This window comes from Periplaneta americana, chromosome 13 (assembly GCF_040183065.1).
Source record: "Periplaneta americana isolate PAMFEO1 chromosome 13, P.americana_PAMFEO1_priV1, whole genome shotgun sequence".
Lineage (NCBI taxonomy): Eukaryota > Metazoa > Arthropoda > Insecta > Blattodea > Blattidae > Periplaneta > Periplaneta americana.
The window spans coordinates 33,575,526-33,595,963 of record NC_091129.1 but is presented as its reverse complement, the minus strand read 5'-3'; positions in this window follow the sequence as shown (position 1 = coordinate 33,595,963).

Sequence of the window (20,438 nt, the reverse complement as noted above, 5' to 3'; positions counted from 1 at the left end):
TACAGGGGAAAATGGAGAAAAACATTAAAAAGAAGTAAAGAGTAGAAAAAAGGTTTGAAAGATAAGAAGAAGAAGTAAAATGGACTAAAAGCTTGGGAAAACAGGAATAACGTGTGGATGACTGAAAGAAGGAGTGACTGATACGAAAAAAAATGTGAAAGATGGGAAAAATTACTGGAAGGGGGGAAAAAAGATATAAAACACTGGAAAAAGAAGAGAATGATAGGGAAAGGTGTGAAATATAGGAAAAGTATAAAAAACAGGTAAATGTAATGAAATAGAGGGGGTGAAAGCATCAAAGATTGGGAAAAAAGAATAAAAGACAGAAAAAGAAGCCAAATGCAGTTAGAAAAAAAAGTAGGCAAAAAAGAGACAAGAAAATGTGAGAGAAGAAGAAATTGCAATAAAACTGGAAACAAGGAATCAGATAGAGGAAAGAGAGAAGGAAAGGAAAGAAGAAAATACAGGGCAAAGAAAAATCAGAAATAAAAGAAGGAAAACCGGAAGGAAAAGAAGGGAAGCAAAGGCAGAAAGAAAGGGAAAAAAGAAAGAAAGAATTTGAGAAAAAGGTAGCAAGAAAATAATAAAAGGGAATAAGAAAAAAGGAAATACAGGAAGAAAAGGAGGAGAGACAGGAAACAGTGGCTAAAGGGTAGGAAGCAAAGAATAAAAGGTAAGGAGAAAGAAAAAGCGAAAGACAGAAGGGGAAAATGGAAAGATAGGAAGAAAGGAATAAGAGGCAGAAGGAAAGAAGGAAAAATGGGAAAAAGAGAAGAGAAATAGGAAGGTAGGAAGATAAGGAGGAGAGATTGGGCAAAAAGAAGGAATAACTGGAAACATGTAGGAGACAGGAAAAAGTACTGGGAAGACAAAAGGACCAATGAAAAGGAGAGACTGGAATATAGAAGAATATTCAAGAAAAAGGATCATCAGATAAGGGAAGGATATCAAGGAAAGAGAAGGAAAGGCTAGAAAAAGGATAGGCTAGGAAAGAAGAACGGTGGAATATAGGGAGAGACAAGTAAGGAGTAAGAAAACAGCAGGAAAATTCAAAAGGCAGGAAAATAGAATGAAAATGAAGCAATAAAAATGGTCGGAAAAATTGGAGGTAAGAGAGGAAGAAATAGGTCAGACACGAAAAATGGGTTTGAGAAGGACAAAGAGGAGAAAAAGAGAAAATATTAGAGTAAGAAAAGACGAGAGGCAGGAAGATAGATGGGAAAGGAAAATGAAGGCTTGCAGAAGGAATGAGAAAAGAAGGTATAACTAAGTAAAATAAAAAATACATAAAAAAGAAAACACTTTACAAAGTCAGACAGGAAAGACAGGAAAAGAGAAAAATGGGGAAGAGGAATCTATAATAAAATGATGGAAAAGGGAAAAGTGGAATAAGCGAGAAAGACGGAAAAGGAGAATGGTGTAGAAAGGAAAAAAAGACGCAGAAGAATAAACAAAAAAACGGAGCAAATTATGAAAGATAGAAAAGTGCTAATGTTATACTAGAAACAGAAAGACTGGAAAAGTAGTAACAGATGGAAAGATAGGAAATACAGAAGAAAGGACAGGTAAAGTACAACATAAAAAATATTTGAAGGCAGAAATTGGAAGAATGATAGTTATAAAGAACGACAGACATTGCAAATAATGAGATAAACTAAAGAAGGTAGTTAATAATTATATATATATAATAAATTTTCAGTCAAATACACTTTTCAATTTGTGAGGTCAGATAATCTGTTACATCACAATATTTAGTACGAAGTCACAAATATTTTCGACTTTAAAAAGTCATCTTCAGGTGCATGAGATGCAAACAATATTTAAAAAATAGGTGATAAGTTGATCTAGCAATTAATAACATGGTAAGTAATGCACGTACTGGCATTTACAATTATATAAATTTCGTGCCTCTTGAGGTAAACTGTACATGGTAAAGCTGAACACTGATGCTAGATTTTCGTATGTATATAAGACAAGGAGAAGGCACGGCATGATATTAACCTTATACAATTAAAGGCTAAGTATTCTCATTAGATCGTATCATTAAAATTAAATTTGTACAGTTTGATATTAACTATGTTAAAATGTTAAATATAATGCATAAATTTAAAAGAGATGGAGAAGCTGTGATGCAAATGCTGTTGGTGGGAGAGCACGCAGCTTCTCCATCTCTTTTAAATTTATGCATTATATTTAACATTTTAACATAGTTAATATCAAACTGTACAAATTTAATTTTAATGATACGATCTAATGAGAATACTTAGCCTTTAATTGTATAAGGTTAATATCATGCCGTGCCTTCTCCTTGTCTTATATACATACGAAAATCTAGCATCAGTGTTCAGCTTTACCATGTACAGTTTACCTCAAGAGGCACGAAATTTATATAATTGTAAATGCCAGTACGTGCATTACTTACCATGTTATTAATTGCTAGATCAACTTATCACCTATTTTTTAAATATTGTTTGCATCTCATGCACCTGAAGATGACTTTTTAAAGTCGAAAATATTAGTGACTTCGTACTAAATATTGTGATGTAACAGATTATCTGACCTCACAAATTGAAAAGTGTATTTGACTGAAAATTTATTATATATAATTATTAATTGTATTCACACTTTTCTGAACCAACATGTCTTTCAAATTTAAAGAAGGTAGATTAGGCACAAGAAGTACTTCAGTCAGAAAAGCATAGAAAGAGAAACGAAGGAAATCTAACAGATAAGAAAAGTAAGATGGAATCACAGTTAGTATATTCAGTCACGAAGCTTGAGTTGTGAGGCTGCTAGGAACAATAGACTGTGCCGGTACTATTTTGCATTGTCTGTAATGAAGCGATATTTAGCGATCGTAGTGGTTAGCAACTATCTATGGATGCATATTTACTACGTATTGAGCTTTGTGACTGTATATACTAGAATGTCATGGAATAAAGAAACAGATTTAAATAGAGATAAAGTTGGATAAGCATATAAAAGAAAGAAATTCGAAATGGAAAGGAATAGAGAAGGCAAAAAGCAATAAGGAAGGACAGAAGGAAAAGGAAAGCTAAAATAAGCGAAATACATGAGGAAAGGAAACACACGAGAAAAATTAAGAAACAAAGAGAAAGAGAAAATCAATGCGACAAAAAAGAAGGATAGATTTAGAGTCTGAAAGACAATAAGAAAGATGTTAAGACAAGGCCGAAGAAGTACGTTTTTGTTTCGTTTTGTTGTTGTTATTGATTAGGAAGGTGACATTGTGATACATTTTTGAACTCATCTTAATTTGTGTAATCAATGTAACATGATTAAAGTATGTAGTGCTATTTGAAAAATTGATGACGTCACGTGTACCTTGTACCATAATGTAGTTACATGCACCAAATCTCTACATTCATGTTAGCTCCTCGTTCTAACATAACTAACATAACTATCAAAGACAAAAATTCCAATACCTATCCAAACAAAAAAGTTATAACAGATGCACAAGTTAAATGGGACATTCTGTATAGTAGTGTAGAAAAAGAAGACATAAGCTCTTCTGATATAACGAAGAAAACTATCATAACACTTCAGAGGCTATTTGTATAAACCTTTGTAAATAAATTATTATTCTTTAAATTATTTACAAATGTAGCCCGACGCTTGAATAATTCACAGTACCTACGCATTATCTTCATAATATAATAATATTATTTACTGAATGAATATGATGATAGAGAATGGATTAATCTTGCTCAGGATAGGGGCCAATGGCGGGCTTATGTGAGGGCGGCAATGAACCTCCGGGTTCCTTAAAAGCAAGTAAGTAAGTAAGTAAGTAAGTAAGTAAGTAAGTAAGTAGGTAAGTATTATTTACTGAAGAGCATGATATGACAGATTCAAAGTAAAGAAATGATAATCTTTGGAAAATTTACTATAAGAAGTAAACTGTTACCATATGAGCCGTTCAGAGCAGAAGTGGTGTAAGTCAAAATTGGGTAATGAGTTTTAAAGTAAATATTCTGTAAAATACAGCGCAAAGTAGCAATTAATATGTCATTCGTGCTGTTCACTAACTGCTAATAGTTTAAATAAATTGAATATTAATTGATACTTGCGCTGTATTTTACAGAATGTTTACTTTAACCCTCAGTACCCATTTTTTACTTGGACCACTTTTGCTCTGAACGACTCATATAATGCATCCTATGCGATGTCTCATTTACATTTACAAAATTCCTATATTTATTACCTACTTACGGCTTTTAAGAAACCAGGAGGTTCACTGTCGCCCTCACATAAGCTCGCCATCGGACCCTATCCTGAACAACAGTAATCTAGTACATACCATCATATCCCACCTACCAAAAATACATCTTTATATTATCTTCCCATCTACGCCTCTGCTTCCCCAAAAGTATTTTTCCCTCCGTCCTCCCAATTAACAATCTATATGCATTTCTGGATTCTCCCATACGTGCTATATGCCCTGTCCATCTCAAACGTCTGGATTTAATGTTGATTAGTGATGAAAACGTAGTGTTTGAGCGAATTCGCCAGTCATATGTACGACTTCTCAGGCATTTGTAAACATTAGAGAGGGACAAATTGAGCACATTTTGTAAACATTAAATGATGCCATACATTTTTCAATAAGAGTTTGTGTTAATTATTTTTATGCTCGACCATGCCGAAATGTAGTAATTATACACCTGGTAGCAGCCCTTTAATGGACCTCATTAAAGTACACCTATTCATTAAAGTTCAGGTGTTCCACCAATCAGAAAATAACATTGTAGCAATATGAAAGCGCAAGTATCGATTATTCTCGGATATGCAATCGAAAGACAACTAGCGCGAGACATTTTTTTCTCGGAAAAAATCAATACTTTCGCGTCTGCGCACATCTTACAATTTACGAGGTATTGCACAAGGTCAGTTCCGCTCCTCAGTCAGATAAGAATAACATGAATACTTATGAATAATTTAAAGTTAGAAATGTGGTCGAGCATAAAAAGTCGTATGAAATTTGACTATAATGGTAATTAAGACGCTCGTATTAAAATTATGAAACTCGCTTGCTCTCGTTTCATAAACATACTCGCGTCTTAATTACTACCATTATAAGCTCGTTGCATAATGTACTATTATCTCATCCAGGAACACGTCAACCAAGTTTCCAAAAATTTACTTATGACAGAATCAAAACGAAAAGAACAAAAATACTCTATTCAGATACGTATGAAATAAAGTGAGTATTTAAAACTATTCTGTCCATTTTTTCAGAAACTTAACTTTTTCCGTAAAATTTCCCCATAAGGTATTATTCTTGCGTTTTATCCGGGAGCACGCTCGCGCGTTTTCTAAACATACTTATGACTCACACTGTATACGACGACTGTTTCAAAGACATTGAAACAACTTAGAAGAGGTAAAATTCTGTCATTAGTTTAAAGAAATATGTCAAGAAAGAAAGCGAAAATGAGACATGGAACTTATCGTCTTCATATTCACCAAGAAGAAGTAATAATTTATAATTTAATAATAGAGAAGAACTTCCCATTTGAAATGCAACTTTATACCAAATACGTATATTTTAACAGTTATTTTGTCTATAAGAATCGACTTGAAATGTCCTGAGTTACGTTATGCCTGATCAATATTTACCGATCATCACATTCATCAGGTGTTCAAGGACTTTGTTCCAGAATAAAAATACCCTGACTAAAGAATTATGGCTCCACACTGATATTTTTTCACGAAAAAGATTAGGCTCAAAAACATAATAATAATAATAGTAATAATAAACATAATAATAATCATCATCATCATGAGTATATCGTGGATTAGGTCCTTTGTGACATGTTTCGTTATGGTTCTGGAATTACCTTATATGCCTCATCTCTCCATTCTTTCTTAGTTGGCTTACGTCCATCTTTCGTACCGATTGATCATTCCATACTAATTTTGGTATGCGATTTGGAGTGATTCTTTCTAAGTTCCCCAACCATTTTGCTGGTAAAGTTGTATACCTTATAAATTATACATAATGTTTTCCGCTTTAAGTTTTTCTAGACTGTGAATTCCGTTAATGATGCATTTTGGTAAATGCTAAAACCGGTCTCAAAAATCTAATCTGTACTAAATGAAGGTTTCAGAGCCATAGTGGACCAAGCGCCATTTATTAAAAACGGAGAACGCAAGGGTTAAAGTTAAGTGACTACAATAGTTTTAATATGTATACTTTATATTACTTGCTGTTTCCATTGAATTATGGTAATAATTTCATTTTAAACCTTGTTTTCTACTATTTTAGTAAATGGCGCTTGGCCCACTATGGTTCTGAACCCTTCAAATATACCTAAATCCATTCGAATTACTCTATAAAATTAGCATGACCTTATTTACACAAATACAGCTAGAAATACTACATTTCATAAAATATAAATATAATATATTGCAAAGTAATGCCTCGCATTGAAACTTCAAACGTGAATTTTAGGATTCAGTTTGTTACTGCGGGATGACATGTCTGAAAAATTCATTTTACACTAAAAATTACAAACATATTCCGAGCATTGAACTCCCGTTCTCTCAGTGAAGCCATCACCTAAGTGGATGATTTGTAACTTGGTCCAAGCTGTTAGGAACATAATCATTATTGCAGGTACCTATTAGTTTTGTTTTGTAATGTCTGTTTTTTTACATAAATGTATGTTGTACTGTTGTAAATCTTAAGAACTCTTCTTTTTATAAGTGGTAATAAAAAGTGAGTAATTTACAATTACATTTCTTAATGAACCCCTCTGATGATTTTATAACAGATGTGGTAATGAAAATTATTAACTGTATTTAATATTACATATTAATGAGATTACATGAGCGATATTTAATAATTACATTTAAAATATTTTAGAATTTAGGAGAAAATAGTTACGATGGGGTTTGAATCACAGACTCTCCAATACTCAGGTAGAGCTCAATCCACTGCAAGAAGACGTTAACACCAGATGATGGAATTTTTATGACGGCAATATACTTCGTCCCTTTGAGCCATCAACAGAATAGCTTTAAAACGTTTTTTTCATGATGTTTAAAACATTCGGTGAATCAGTAAAAGTTGAATAACCCGTGAAGAGAAAATTTAGAGGACGCTTTATATAGACTCGCTTGCTTTTATAGACATGAAATATATGTGACTAATTTATGTACTCGTTCCATGTTTCGTAATAATTTAACGCTTTCGTGTTCTTATTTTCTTCCATGCACTGAACTGACTTGAGAAAAACTTTAGAAATAACTTTACAATTTTGATACGCGGTCGTCTGTGATGTGTCTAGACCCAAAAAATAGATTTTGGAAAACTGAATTCAAGGAAATAATTGAGACGCTGGGTGCACTAACAGCTTAACTCTACTTCATTTGTTATTCCGGCGATGGCATTTTCATAATCTTCCAGGTCTTCTCTATTGACTGTAAAAGTTGTATTTCGGGCAGGAGAGTTCATTATGTGATGTGTTGTACTAAGTCGAAAGGTTCAAAATTCGCAATACAAAAATATGTTACACTCATGTCTTATACATCAAGATCTTTGACAGTATCATGTACTTATAACACATTTTTCCAGCCAGTAAGACATAATATACTACCAAAGGAAAAGTTTAATCAAAAAAATTCCATGGCTTAAATTTATCTACAGTAATGTCAAAAGAGGTCTGAGATTTATCTGGGAAATCTCAGAGCTCGAGTGACATTCATTAGGACTATTTCGTGAATAAAATAGAAATGTAAAAAATATATCACTAAAATTCGCTCACAAAATGTTTATAATAGTATATATATATATATATATATATATATATATATATATATATATATATGGATACTTAACCTATTCAGATATTGTGAAGTCGAAATAGATGAATAACGATTATTGAAATAAAGAAATTGAATGTTATTCAGTAATTGAGAAAAGCGAAATATAGGTTTCAAAATGTTAATTACATATACCGCGATTTTCTCTTGTTATTAAACAGAAATATGTTTTCATTATCTGCTGAAATCATAATTTAATTTAAACACTTTATGGTACAGTGTTACTATAAATGATCTTACCGATTACAAACTTGAATAACTATCGTTAGGAGACACTTAGAAACATGATATTGGCATCAATGGAAAGAAAAAGTCAAATGTTTTTTGTTATGTTGGTGAATCTGTCGCATATTTATTAATGTCGTTGCTAGGAGACGATATAACAGAAAAAAGGCTGCAAACTAAGACAGGAGGGCATTTTGTGTGCTAGAACGTGTTTTGTGCTATAGGTCGTGAAAAGGTATATGGTCCTTTCTATTTTGTCGAGGCAACAGTCACAGGTAATTCGTACCTAGACATGTTACAGTTATGGCTCCTTCCACAACTGGAACAGGGCAGCGAAGATCTCACTTATCAGCAGGATGGGCACCACTCCATTACCACTTAGATGTCAGAAACGAACTGAATACACGACTTCCAAGGAGATGGATTGGACGTGCTGGCCGTGAAGATTTAGAATGTTTGCATTGACCTCCAAGTTCCCCCCGACCTCCTTGTGATTTTTTTCTGTGGGGTTTTATAAAACAACAAGTGTATCAGCCACCATTGCCACCTACCATTGAGGATCTTCATGTCCGCATCACAGAGATCATTGCACTGGTGGGTGGTCCAATGCTACAACGTGTATGGCAGGAAATTGACTACAGACCTGATGTGTGTCGTGTGACACAAGGAGCTCACATTGAGCACATGTGACTTACTTACGGTTGTGAACCAAATGTTTCTCTTTCTGTTTCATGTTTAATGTTTTCCAGTGAAAAAAATTAAAAAATTGTTGGAATTTCTGTTTCTGTTCATACCAATTTCATGTTTTCTAATTTTTGCTGATTTAAGAGTAGCATAATGTGATTTAACCGAATGGATAACAAAAAATATTTGAGTTTCTCTTTCCATTGATACCAATATCAAGTTTCTAAGTATCTCTTAATGTTAGTTATTCAAGTTCGTAATCGGAAAGATAATTTATAGTAACACTGTATAATTATAAATAACCTGATTAATACATTAATTAAATAAACAATTGTTATGAAAGAGTGCCATTTTCTTTAGATATAATGGACATAGAATTAGAAGATGAAGATGAAGATGAAGATGTAGATGTGGAAGTAGGATTTCGCATTTTATTTAGTACAATGGATTCATGCTCATCGATTTACATGGAAACACTTGGCGACACTGACTAAACAAAAGAACGACCATGCGATAAATTGATAGTGATAAATCGAGCTGCAGGAATTATCGCCATGTATGACTGTAATTGGTTGGAATTCAAAATGTCATTACACTTCATTGGTCGAAAATGGAATGACGTCATATAAACGAAATAGTCAAAGAAAAATGATATATTTCATAGCTGACTTTCTTGAAATCAGAAAATGTATGTTCTCTTAAAATATTTCGGATTCTGAACCAGTGCTGGATGAAAATCATCCTGAAAGTGAAATCAGTGAACATGAATAAGAATATTTGACACTATAGTAGAGGAGCTTTCATCTGTAGCATAGTTTCAGAACTGATTTTCGTAATACGTTTTCTGTTTTTCTTATTAGAAATTTAAAACAAATGATATTAGGCCCACTTCAGAAATGTTCAGTCTTTCAAACGCAAAATATTGTTGCGCTGCACTACCTAACAATACGGACTACCCATCTTGCAATGGCAGATCAACCAACTAAAAATAGCAGACATTGCAAAAATGGAAAAGTACATACCTTCAGAATTCAAAGAGTTTTTACTAGGAAATATTGCATCTACGGAGGCCGATGACATTCTAGAAGAGGACTTCTGATTGATTTTTATGTTATTTCTTTTGAAATATTCATTGTCATCTAATATTTGTCGTGAATACATATTTTTTTTTGTACATTATGCCTTGTGTTATTGTTTTAACCATTTTTTGTTTTTATATTCTTGCTTATTTATGAAACATTGTTCATGGATTTCGAAAAGAGCACATCTCCAAAATAAAAAAAAAACATAATATCTTAAATAATAAGGTAAGTGCGCCAAATAAGGCCATGCTAAGGTTTGGATCGCTGGAATTTTGTTTTTACTCAATGAATCTTTTTCAGATTTAAAACAATTATAAATTTATTCATGAGGAAATGCAAAACATATAGCTTTACTGTTAAATTGTATTATTTGTCATTAAAAATGTCGATAATTCAACAGAAGTATAATTGACCTTATTAGGCTAGCTCTGAATTTCCAAATTTTAGAAGTAAACAGAGTCGATAAACTTTTCAATTGATGGAAGAAACGATTGAATAAAAATATATTTTATTTAATATAATAAAAAAACTGTAAGTTACTGAGAAAATGGTCTTTACACTATGAATAACATAAAACGTTTGAAATTATATCAGAACTCAATCATTTTCACATTCTGGGCACTCAAAATGTATAATTTTCTGTTGTTTTGTGATCCCAACACTCATGCATATATCTAGCCATACCAACACATAAGACATCATGGTATTCATCATCATACACAATCTTGCTCTCGCGCTTGTGGAATATCCTACCCAGTGACATTAGAGACTGTCGGAATTTAGTAGCGTTCAAAAGCAAGCTTATTAAGTATTTTCTTACTGCGTAGAGTAGGTTTAATTTTTACTTAATCAATAAAGAAATATTTCTCTCTTCTTAACTTTTACAATAAACTGTCTAGCTTTTATTGATCAGTTAATCTTTTAGTACTTTGATTTTTATTGTATTTGTAAATTTAATATTAATTGTAATTATAATTGTAATCGTATTCTTAATATTATAGTTGTAATCCCCTGGTAGAGGGGAAGAGAAGGCCTGATGGCCTTATCTCTACCAGGTTAAATAAATAAATAAAAATAAAATAAATATCTGAGACAAGTTTCACACAAAATTATACTTCTGATAACATCCTTCTTACAAATAAAACAGTACCAGCTTAAATAAATGAAATGAATTAATTAAATGATATCTGAAATAAATAAATAAATAAATACATAAATAAATAAATAAATAAATAAACAAATTAATAAATAAACAAATAAATTACTTACTAACTTAAAAATGGCTTTTATGGAACCCGAAGGTTCATTGCCGCCCTCACATAAGCCCGCCATCGGTCCCTATCCTGTGCAAGACTAATCCAGTCCCTATCATCATATCCCACCTCCCTCAAATCCATTTTAATATTATCTTCCCATCTACGCCTCGGCCTCCCCAAAGGTCTTTTTCGCTCCGGTCTCCCAACTTACACTCTATATGCATTCCTGGACTCGCCCATACGTGCTACATGTCCTGCCCATCGCAAACGTCTGGATTTAATCTTCCTAATTATGTCAGGTGACGAATACAATGCGTGCAGTTCTGTATTGTGTAACTTTCTCCATTCTCCTGTAACTTCATCCCTCTTAGCCCCAAATATTTTCCTAAGCACCTTATTCTCAAACAAATATTTTCCTAAGCACCTTATTCTCAAACACCCTTAACTTATGTTCTCTCTCAGAGTGAGAGTCCAAGTTTCACAACCATACAGAAGAACCGGTAATATAACTGTTTTATAAATTCTCACTTTAAGATTTTTTGACAGCAGACTAGATGATAAAAGCTTCTCAACCGAATAATAACACGCATTTCCCATATTTATTCTGCGTTTAATTTCCTCCCGAGTGTCATTTATATTTGTTACTGTTGCTCCAAGATATTTGAATTTTTCCACTCCTTCGAAGGATAAATCTCCAATTTTTATATTTCCATTTCGTACAATATTCTGGTCACGAGACATAATCATATACTTTGTCTTTTCGGGATTTACTTCCAAACCGATCGCTTTACTTGCTTCAAGTAAAATTTCCGTGTTTTCCCTAATCGTTTGTGGATTTTCTCCTAACATATTCACGTCATAAATAAATAAATAAATAAATAAATAAATAAATAAATGAATAAATAAATAAATAAATAAATAAAGACAAAGAAAGAAAGAAAGAAACAAACAAAACAAAGCAAAACCAAAACAAACAAAACCAAATAAAATAAATAAATAAATGAATAAATAAATAAATAAATATATATATAAATGAATAAATAAGCAAACAAATAAATAAGCAAACAAACAAATAAGCAAACATAAATAAATAAATAATAAATAAATACTGCAAAGAATTAAATGAATCGTGTGGTCCTAATAAAGTCATCGCTTGGCCTTAAAGGACTACATATGTTTTTTTTTTTTTACGTAAAACAATCCTAAATAAAATTATATTATAAAACTACTTTGAGATCTTGTACTTGGAAATAGATAAAATATACTGTAATGATAAACATAACACATTATATATTTCTTAAATATTTAAGGAATTTTAAACAAAAACACCCTTCCCGCGTGGAAGTATCAACACAATCAGATTCGGCCGCAAAGCTTTCTTCCTCTATGCATCCACTACAACGGAGAACAAGAGAGAGGTTGATATGCCTCAACATCTAGCAGAGCATGCGCACGAGGAAGATGCTGCCCTTTATCACCAATATTTGACAGTTCTTCGTAAAACAGTAATTGGCCTTATTGCTCTACATGACCTTATTTGACGCTCTTACCTTATATATTTTTCTTAAATGTTATATTGTGTTTTGGCCTAAAATATTAACTGTAAAGTTCTTTTGTCCTGGGTACAACAGTTTAAAATTATATCAGTTTCTTTTCAATTCCTGAACATTTTCACATTTCAGAGATGCGCCTTTTTCGAAATTGCATATTCAATATTTAATATTTTGAAATAGCTGCTATAAACCACTCAGGTGACTAAAAATAAATCCTTTTAAGGAAACTACTGAGATAAAATACTTACTTCTAAGAATAGAACACACATTTTTCTATCACAAGAAATATTAAGATTTTACTCAAGTAGAGAATAAGCTATCCACACACAAAAATTTATTGATCTTAACAGTGATTCATTGAGATTAATTTAAAATTAGAAGACATATCAGAAAATAGAGAATTGGGAAGTTCCAGGACTGATGGAAGAATTTGTGATGACGACATTGACTTCAGATTTAAGTACAAGAGTATGAATTAGTGGAGTAACGGCTAGCGCGTCTGGCCGCGAAACCAGGTGGCCCGGGTTCGATTCCCGGTCGGGACAAGTTACCTGGTTGAGGTTTTTTTTCGGGGTTTTCCCTCAACCCAATATGAGCAAATACTGGGTAACTTTCAGTGCTGGATCCCGGACTCATTTCACCGGCATTATCACCTTCATCTCATTCGGACGCTAAATAACCTGAGATGTTGATGAAGCGTAGTAAAATAACCTACTAAAAAAAAAAAAAGAGTATGAATTATTAGTGAAAATCATGATATATAATGCTGGTCTTCTGTGTCCGAGATTGCGGGTTCGATCCCGCTCATGTCAGTAGATTTACTGGCTTGTAAAAGAACTCCTGCGGGATAAAATTCCTGCACACCGGCGACGCTGATATAACCTCGGCAGTTGCGAGCATTTTTAAATAAAACAGACTCTAATATAATCATGATATATGGACTACTGTTGCTAATAGAATTACATAGGTGGTGGTGGTATTATTATTATTATTATTATTATTATTATTATTATTATTATTATTATTATAGACCAGATTTTAAAGGGGAATTCCTTGTTTATTTCAACAAAACATGAAATAATTACGATGTTCAAAACTATCATCCACCGACCAAATTATGTGGTTTTGGCTTCCCTTTTTTTCCCCTTTTTAGTCCATAATACCTATTTTTTCTCCCCTTTTTAAAAAGTCTCTTATTTTGGTCCTTTTTTGACAGAATATCGCAAACATTTAGATAAATTTCCTATATTTCTCAGGTAGGCCTATAACTCCCTGAGCAAGCGAATATAAATATCGTTCTTCTACTGATTCCAGACATTGAAAAATTAATAAAGTGTGCTGATTTAGAGTCCAGGATAAAAAGAAAATTTTCATTTCTGGTTTCAATTGATGTTGAGCGGTCATTTTCTGTTTATAAAGACATTCTGCATTCAAAGTGGCAAAATCATATTGAAACATAGGCCTATTGAAATGTTGAATGTGATCAAATACAACACTTTCCTTATGTTGTGAAGAGACACATAATAAGCTTGTGTGTGCTATGTGTACCCATGAATGTGCTGAAGTGTGTTTTCAATTAAAATAGCACCCTTCTGAGGGAATAGTGCTTTTAGAAGTCCTTTTTTGACTATATCAAATAGAACACTTTCCTTATGTTGTGAAGAGATAAATGTAAGATTGTGAGTGCCATGTATTTCCATGAATGTGCAGAAGTGTGTTTTGGGGAGTAATACAGTCCTTTTTCAAGCTTTTTTTTTTGTCCTTTTTTGATGAAAAGTTGTTCCTTTAAAATCCGGTCTCTAATTATTATTATTATTATTATTATTATTATTATTATTTTGAATTTTTTGAGAGATCCTTTACTTCCTTTGTGCAACTTCTATGCCAAGCTATGTAGCCTACATTTTCAAAGAAGACTAGGAAATCCCTTACAGTATAAAGTGACACTTCTCAGATATTACTACAGTGGTTTTTGAATTTCAGACATAACATTAATTGCTAAGGACAGTTTTGACTGTGATCTATTAAATGATTATGATGTTAAGTTCGCTGATAAGATTACTTAAATCACTGGAACCTGTTCCTGCTTCGAAATCCCGTGAAGTTCATTCTTACAGCTTAATATTTTGTAATGAATGTCTTCTGTTTTCTTTAAGGGATTAGTACAGCTTACAGCAGTAACATTTGGGAAATATTCATTATTCATTCTACAGTATCTAAATTTTTAAGAACGTTCAATGTAAGTGGAAATGTTAAAAAATCAGCCAAAGTCTGGAAGACCAAAATAAATTAAAGATTGTGAAAAAACTCTTGGTATTGTATTAGCACTAGAAGAAAACCCACATTTATCGACTCGCCAGCTTGCAGTTGAGCATGATGTCAGCCATTTTGAGCACCTTTTATGAACTGAAATCAACACGTGATGCAACACAACAGTGCTAATTTTAGTTTTATTGGGTTTTCTAGTTTTAAAATTCATGTATTGTATTACTATTGCAGTTAAATTTCAATGGTGCATATCCTACAATGTGTATTTCTTAAATTACAAATTTAAATAATATTAATATTGTTATTCAATTCTTTTTATTACCTTTATTCACTTATTTCTATTAGCTTTTATTTGAAATTGTTTAATCGAAAGCCTCTTCAAATTGATGTATAGAAGATTAAAATTTCCCTTTGTTCAATACACATTGTTACCGAAATAGGTAATTTTTTTTTACCAAACAATAGTTTATAAATGGAAAAAAAAAAATATTTTGTACGTACTGAGACCTCAAGAATCGAAAAATGGAGAAAGAAGTACAGACGTGTGCAAATTATTAGACTCAAACGATAATATATATGATTCAAGTAACCTTAATTCTACAAAACTCATTTATTACACACTGTTTGCAGCAATTAATCTTTAGTATGAAACCCTTTGTTCTTTATCGTCAATTTTATGCGGTTTGGCATGCTGTTCATGAGATTTTCACATTGCTCCTTGATGTCTTCATACCTGTGCCATATTTGGATAAGTGTTTCTATGATGTCCACCTTGGTAGTAATCGTCGTCTTTTTTTTTCTCATTACGATACCAGTGATGTCAACGAGAGCGCAAGCGTGCTCATAGCCCGTTTGCGCTGATCAGAGCACGTAAGGCACGCAGGTACAAGTCACTGGTGAACACAAGGGTTGTACATTACAAATTGAGGAAGAAGTCGTTCAGTAAGTTTCAGGCCGACTAGACCCTTAACTTCTTACGTAAGTGAAAGATGAGGTTGGTTTGTGGAAATTATTTAGTTATAAAGACAAGCAGTGTCGAACGCCTGAAATTATTAGTTCATCTACAGAATGATATAATATTCAAATTAGTTTGTTTTTATTGACATTAAATAGTAGTAAATGTATTTGAAGATGTATTGTATAGCTTCTTCCTCACAGCATTGTATTTATGTTTACAGAATAAAATACAAACAAAAATGTGTGCTGCTAATGGCGTAAATTCGTTAAATGTCATGAGTTGTGTCTATAAATTGTCCAGATTTTCGTACATAAATTCTCAGTTTAACGATGTTTCTTGCTATTACGATATTGTTCTGTCCAGATATTTTGAATTGCGTGAATATTTATCAGAATTCATAATAGAAAAACAGAGACAGTCCAGAACTAGTTGACTCTACATGAATCTAGGAACGTAACTTTCTCAAGGATGTATTAGAGCATCTGAACGTTTTGAATTTGAGATCGCAAGGAAAGAATCAATTAATCTGTGTCGACAGATGTTATTAAAAACTTTCAAATGAAGATTTCATTGTGGGTGTCGCAGATCTCACAGCACAACTTTTATAATTTCAACGTCTTCACTCATTGACTTCCTATTCAACAGTGTAAAACACTGAAATGTTTTAAAAAATCTCTGGGAAGAGTCCCATAGACGATTTAAAGATATTGACCTACTCCAGGTCAAGTTGGATTTGTGTCGGCAAAAATCAGAAAAAAAAAAAAACACTTCTGAATTACGCGAGAAGTCAGAAATTTAAATTTGTTTCTAGAAGTGTGATGATGCTCAGATAAGTAGTACATGATTATGTAACAATTAATAACAATAATTAGGGCTAGGCTAATTATAGACCTCATTATGTAAAACTGCTTAAGTTAAAGAGAAGCTATGTTCATTATTTATTATATCCTACTATTTTATAATTAACTGTATTTATTAGAGAGGTACATGTTGCAAAATATGCTTTTATTTCTTGTTTTCTTGTATGAGCGTAACATATTATCTATTAAACTACTCTTAAGTAATTCATCTTGCAGTGATAGGCCAATATAGTTCATTTTGCTCATCCCTTCTTGTTCACCGCTATTGCTTGTAGAACAGATTCATTGGAACCCGTGCGCGCTTGGGAGCACGTAGTGTCTTTCGCGTGCTCTGACCTTGACATCCCTGAGATAGACCAAAGATTTTCAATTGAATTTGCGTCTGGGCCAGGGAAGGACGTCTGAATTATTTTCAGCCAGAAAATTAGTTACTGATCTAGCTTTGTGACAGGGTGCTCCGTCCTGCACGAAGACACATTCACCATCAGGGAACCAGTCCCTCATTTGTGGAAAAATTCGGGTTTCTAGGACTTTCTTGTACTTATCCTGCCGCATAGAGATCTAAGGATTATTTTGTGGCCAGTAATTCATGATAATTATGAAAATGCAAAATAAAAGTGGTGCTGAGTCTAATAATTTGCACACGTCTGTACGTAGTGCCATTAAAAAACACATTCATTGACACATCCTTTAAAAATGAAAAGCATAGTATTTGAAACTATGTTCAAAATATTCCTTCTATGATACCCTACAACTTTTGTATAAATACTTTCTTCATGAAATTAGAAATAAGAATATATTATTACGATGTACCGAAGTGCATATAATACTTCCGTGCAGAAATTCTGCGTCATATGATGATGGACGAGTGGGACGGAGAAAAATTCTCTCCGGTACAGGGATTTGAACCCGGGTTTTCAGCTCTACCTGCTGACGCTCTATCCACTAAGCCACATCGGATTTCCATCTCGATGTCAGATCGAATTCTCTCAGTTTAAATTCCACCTCATGGTGGTACTTCGGTACATCGTAATAAAATATGATATGCGAAAAATAATCACTTAGTCATTTAAGACGGCGGTTATTCCGTCGGATCCCGGCCACTTAGTCACTCATAACGAGTGCACCTATGCACATCTGTGGACATTGTGCCAACTGTCATATATCTATGACGGAGTGCATGAGGGTAGGCCACTAGAGGGAACCCAAGAGGTGGAACTTAAACTGAGAGGATTCGATCCAACATCGGGATGGATAGAGCGTCAGTACGTAGAGCTGAAAACCCGGGTTCAAATCCCGGTGCCGGAGAGAATTTTTCTCCGTTCCACTTGTCCATCATCATAGAAATAAGAAAGTTACAAGGATTGTTCCATACTTTTACTCTGTATAATTATTTCTATATATCAAATACTTTCTTGAAACCAGATTCAGTGTTCTTGTTTATGTAAATAAGATCGTCTGCAGGTAGAGTTGTGCAACAGCATTCGTGAAGCATCTTCATGAAGTTGTATGACGTTGTTACTAACCGAGCCTCTGAACAAGTGGGACGAGACCTGTAAATTTAACAGCTCTCCTTTGTCTAACATTTACACACGGCACTTAAGACCTTCTTTCAATTAGGACCGCAAGCCAGACGGGCCAGCAATGTGCAATGGTAGCCGGTGCGTTGCATGGAATTGTTAGCAGTTCACTCACTGTTTCCCAAGTTGAGTATCTTATTAGCATAATAACCGGATCCCCTCCCGAACTGCATTTACCAAAACCTGTTCTTATATAGCATCAGGCTGTATTCAAACCTCTCCTTTCAAAGGTTTTATTTCGGAAAGGTCCAGTTTATATACGTTTGTATGTTGTCTGCAAAAACTTTTATTGTTCCTTTTTTCCCAACCTTTATTGTTTTAACGTCGCTGGCTGCGGCGGTTTGGAGGGGGGGTGGCGGCAGGGAGCAGTATACTTCGGCAATGTAAAGTTTTAACAACCAACGTATGTATGAATGCGAGTACCGGTCTGGCCCGCCTGTCTCCTCAAGACATACGTTTTCCGTGCTTCGGCAATTTAAAAACCTACGCACGGTTCGTAAACTTTGGAAGTGAAGTATGCCAATATTTCTTTGTTCCTCACAATCATGCTGGTAGAAATAGTTCTAATTTGTGACTTTGCTTCTTATGGAATGAAGAAACCTTCCATGACTGTAAACATTGCTAACCGAAACTGACGAACCAAAGAATCAACACGTCGAATACCTAAGTTCAGTTTCAACATCAACGCAAATCAAACATTTAATAATTATGAGACAGCGTTTTTGGCTATTTAACTACAACAAATGTTAAATATCTAAGTTCAGTTTTAACATCAACGCAAATCAAACATTTAAAATTAAGAGATAGCGTTTTTGGCTATTTAACTACAACAAATGTTAAATATCTAAGTTCAGTTTTAACATCAACGCAAATCAAACATTTAAAATTAAGAGATAGCGTTTTTGGCTATTTAACTACAACAAATGTTAAATATCTAAGATCAGTTTCAACATCAACGCAAATCAAACATTTAAAATTATGAGACAGCGTTTTTGGCTATTTAACTACAACAAATGTTAAATATCTAAGTTCAGTTTCAACATCAACGCAAATCAAACATTTAATAATTATGAGATAGCGTTTTTGGCTATTTAACTACAACAAATGTTAAATATCTAACTTCAGTTTCAACATCAACGCAAATCAAACATTTATTAATTATGAGATAGCGTTTTTGGCTATTTAACTACAACAAATGTTAAATATCTAAGTTCAGTTTCAACATCAACGCAAATCAAACATTTAATAATTATGAGATAGCGTTTTTGCCTATTTAACTACAACAAATGTTAAATATCTAAGTTCAGTTTCAACATGAACGCAAATCAAACATTTAAAATTATGAAACAGCGTTTTTGGCTATTTAACTACAACAAATGTTAAATATCTAAGATCAGTTTCAACATCAACGCAAATCAAACATTTAATAATTATGAGACAGCGTTTTTGGCTATTTAACTACAACAAATGTTAAATATCTAAGTTCAGTTTCAACATCAACGCAAATCAAACATTTAATAATTATGAGAAAGCGTTTTTGGCTATTTAACTACAACAAATGTTAAATATCTAAGATCAGTTTCAACATCAACGCAAATCAAACATTTAATAATTATGAGACAGCGTTTTTGGCTATTTAACTACAACAAATGTTAAATATCTAAGATCAGTTTCAACATCAACGCAAATCAAACATTTAAAATTATGAGACAGCGTTTTTGGCTATTTAACTACAACACATGTTAAATATCTAAGATCAGTTTCAACATCAACGCAAATCAAACATTTAATAATTATGAGATAGCGTTTTTGGCTATTTAACTACAACAAATGTTAAATATCTAAGATCAGTTTCAACATCAACGCAAATCAAACATTTAAAATTATGAGACAGCGTTTTTGGCTATTTAACTACAACAAATGTTAAATATCTAAGATCAGTTTCAACATCAACGCAAATCAAACATTTAAAATTATGAGACAGCGTTTTTGGCTATTTAACTACAACAAATGTTAAATATCTAAGATCAGTTTCAACATCAACGCAAATCAAACATTTAAAATTATGAGATAGAGTTTTTGGCTATTTAACTACAACAAATGTTAAATATCTAAGATCAGTTT